Here is a 4,207-nt window from a genome sequence, read left to right on the forward strand (position 1 = left end):
GGCGTCTGCAGTGCAGTCACCGTTAGTTTAAATCACGCGCCTTGGCTGTGATTGGTCCGTGGGTCCCACGGACCAATCACAGCCTTGGGGGCAGGTGGGGTGAGGTGTCGTCGTCACCGATGACCCCCTCATGCCCCCTGACGCCCGGCGGTGATTGACACCTGTGTTACCGAGCGTCTGATTCGCCGGTAACACAGGAAAACGCTGTGAATGGCTGTTCACACTGAACAGCCAATCACAGCGATCGCCGACGGGGGGGCGGCATCGCAGCCCCCCCTGGGCATGCAGGGACATGTCTGCTGTCAGGGACAGCAGACATCGTCCCTTTGTCCCCGCGTCTATAGACGCGGGGACAGTTTAAAGTCATGACGTATATATACGTCATGTGTCGGGAAGTACATCCCGGCCATGACGTATATATACGTCAAATGTCGGGAAGGGGTTAAATGACCACAAAATGACACAATGCACAAAATACGAATAAAGTGCATAAATTAATCTAAAAGAGTTGCTCCTCGCTCAAAACCTTATTGGCTGGTGATATGTGCTTATAGAGTGGTATGGAAGTCCACTGGCAGGATCAGCAACACGCCACCAGATTTTGCCTATTCAATTGTGGAGTCCATAGGAGTCTTTCTCATGGAGCATAATCAGGCATTTTACATCCAAACTGTTCCATTGTTTCATGTTTTAAGGCCCCCATACACTAGGCGATTTGGGCCTGAAGTCTCGGGCAGCTCAAGGGGGATTGGATGTTACTTCTGAGAGGGAAGAAGTCACATATAGTGTATAGGGGGCCTGGGATTTCCCATTTTTTACATGGTTCAGTGCAGTGTCGGACTGGAATGTTAGGTGGTAACAACACCGGGGAATGTAGGCAGCGCGTCAAGTGCATGACGTCATGATGCAACGTCACGTCTACCCACTTGGCTTAAATCAGCCTGCCGCCGCTGGGTTAGGTTAGTCAACTGCCCGGCGGCATTATCTTGAAAAATGCTGCATCACCCCCTAAAAAGTTGGTGGGTCATAAATCACAGGGGCCCACCAGTGAATTCCCCAGTCCAACGGCAGTACAGTGCAAGCCTGGTTCAGCGGAAATGGTGGCACCTGGGAAAAACCCAGGACTAAGATACTAGAGGGCTTAGCAAGCCATTACACCTGCGGTTAACTTCCTTTAACCTTGACTCAGTTTTGGAATCCCATGGTTCACTTTTCAATTACAGAAGCGTATATTTCCTTTGGCAACAAGATAAGAATATTATCTGTACTAACTTTGGTCTGCTGGGAAATTCTTCCCTCCAACAAAATAGCATTGTTCTATCAACAGTAATTAGTGCACTAATTGATAGCACACAATAGCCTTAGCCTTTCAGGCCAGCGAGACCCATTGTTGGATTGTGATTCCAAAGTTAAGGGCCGTTACATTAAATGATGTGGAAAATTATGTGAAACAGGTTTGTTCAATCAAATCCAGGCATAGAAACTAATACATCATTTGTTTTATTTTATTATTTTTTTTTACAAAATTCGTTTTTCTAACATCCTAGGGGACGATACACAATATTGGCACTCGTTCTATGCTAAAAAACATCAATGCCCTGTAATTGTTCTATGTAAACATGTATTTGACAATCCCACTGATAGTTTTTCACTGTTCCGGTAAATCAACCAAATTTAACGTTGTAAAATTAAGTTTGCGTGGAAGGAATGTTAATTGCTCTACGCACAGCCTTTAACAAATGTTCGAGTAGACCACAGGTTCTCAAACTTGGTCCTCAGGACCCCACGCAGTGCATGTTTTGCAGGTCTCCTCACAGAATCGTGTCAATGAGTAACCAACAGTGCACCTACCGGGTGACCTGGAAAACGTGAACTGTGTGGGGTCCTGAGGACCGAGTTTGAGAACCCCTGGAGTAGATGTCACAGACTTTACTATAGTGGTCATGTCTACCTAGATAGAGGTGTAATATGCCCCCATAACACACACCCTAGACCACAGCCCTTATTCAGATCTGCATCCTCAAAAACTGTCTGCTGTATGGGGGCAGCCATTTTGTGACCGTCAGTTTTCATGAGGAGAGCCGGGACCGCAGACAAGTAAATCTGCGGGCCCCGGCCGCAGACACGGCAGGTCCTGGCAGGTGGCACTGGCATAACCATAGCCCCCAGACCCCCGCGCCCACACTTGCTCAGCGCCTCCCCGCCACCGCTGAGTCTATTGTTATGCCACTGGATAAAACTGTGGGATATGCCAAGTTGTCTGGAACCATAAATACTGTATGCCGGTTTCCATGGGTATTATTTGCACATAATATAGGCTAGTGCAAGTGCATGATGATGACTATTGATGACGTTCTAGCAGATGATCCGATGCTGAGTCTTCTGAGGCAGCAGCAGATCACTGAAGCCTGCAGCCTTTTTAAATAAGGAACCTGCAGCTTTGACATATTTACATACAGAAGTTGCACCCAAAGACACAGCTGCCCGTCACTTGCATGAACGGAACCCGGGAGCAATTACAGGTGACTTTGGTTAAGTCGCATTTCACAGGGTTGTACAAAATGCTCTTGTTAGTAAAGTACTATTATCTTATTTCATCATTGTTATGAACATTGGTAATAATGTCTTGTATCTCCAGCCTGTGGGGGTGACGCTGGTGAGGTTACAGCTAGCATAGTGACAGCTTGCAGAGTTTCCTCAGTGTAATCGGCCCTGTGTGACAGGGAATGAGCACTCCTCATTCTTCTTAATGTGTCAGCACAAGGCACCTGAGCACTGTGGAACGATAGAGCTTTATAGCGCTAGTGCTGAGGGCATCGCTGTAACACCACCCTGATGACTCAATAAGTCACAGCCTTTCACTGGCTTGTAATTATCCAGGTAATTATAACTCTTAGAGGAAAATTGCTGCTCTGATGAAAACCTTAGCTTGAGTATATCGGACATATCCCTTCAGTATGCAAAGCACATTTATTACATGAATAAATTTAATAATGCAATAATAAGACCATGGGGTTAATACGTTAATTGTAAAAAATGCCAATAGTTGTCAATATTTGCCGCAAAACCAGGCCGCGACAACAACCGCTGCTCATTACCATTTCCTCCCCATAGTTTGTATCTGGTGTTTTTGCAATTTTTTTTAATGTGCAACTACCATTATTGCAACCACAGTCAAATGGGATGTGACCGCAGCCAGCTGGGCTTTTATTGATGCACACCATGTGCCTGGGAGCTAATGAGCAAATCAGTTTCAAATGTGCTTCTCCTAGGGATGGCCATCGATGGTGATTCTGCAACCAGCCATCGATAGGAACAAAGTATGTGATGGACAACCATTGTTAATTGTATCTATTAATGGTCATCCATTTTCTTTGACTGACTGTCCCATAGGTCAATCAGAATGTGGGGTCGGGGCTTCAGGGTTGTCAGGGGCGGGGCTACACTCCATGTCCCAGCACCTGGAAAAAAAAAAGAGACATCGTTTCTGCTGTTCCATCAATGTAAGGAAACCATCTGGTTCAAAGTAGGGTTGCCTACTTTTAAAGTCTCCTCTCCGGGATAATCTCGAGAGGAGACTGTCAGCAGCACTTCGGGGGGCGGGCCTGATGTAGACATCATCAAGCCCCGCCCCCAGTACGTCAAATCCTGCAATTTGCGGGTCTTTGAGGAGGGGGTGGCGCTAAATTACGCAATTTGCATATTTAGCCCCATCCCTCCCCCTGAAAAGCAGCGAATCGTGGTAATTTAATGCTGCAGCAAGAGAGATATTCGGGGGTGCCGCCGGTATTCGGGAGGGCTGCCTACCTTTCCGGGGTCCCGATTTTCAGGAGCCTCCCACTCCATTCTGAGAGGGTAGGCAGTAGCTGACAGTGTGCATGGCTTTGGTGGGTGTCTCTGTTTATTTCTGGGTGGTCGCTTCACACACATTTTTCAATAAGTGTACAGAAAATGGATTGCATCTGTATGTAGACTGGAATGGGGCGCTTAACCCCTTGAGTGGTGGGTTTTGCTGGGGCAGGTTTGTCCTGCCCCAGCAAAACCCACCACGGGGGCCCAAAAGCAGTTAGTAAGAGCTACTATACTTGGTAAAAAGAGTCACTGATACGTGTCAGAGATTGTTCATCTATTGTGTTTTACACATGGTTCCGTATAAATGGGTTGTGATCATTTGGTCAACATGGGAAAAGGTCGAAAGGTCATTAGT

The sequence above is a fragment of the Crinia signifera genome, chromosome 3 (assembly GCF_055691185.1).
Source record: "Crinia signifera chromosome 3, ASM5569118v1, whole genome shotgun sequence".
Taxonomy (NCBI): domain Eukaryota; kingdom Metazoa; phylum Chordata; class Amphibia; order Anura; family Myobatrachidae; genus Crinia; species Crinia signifera.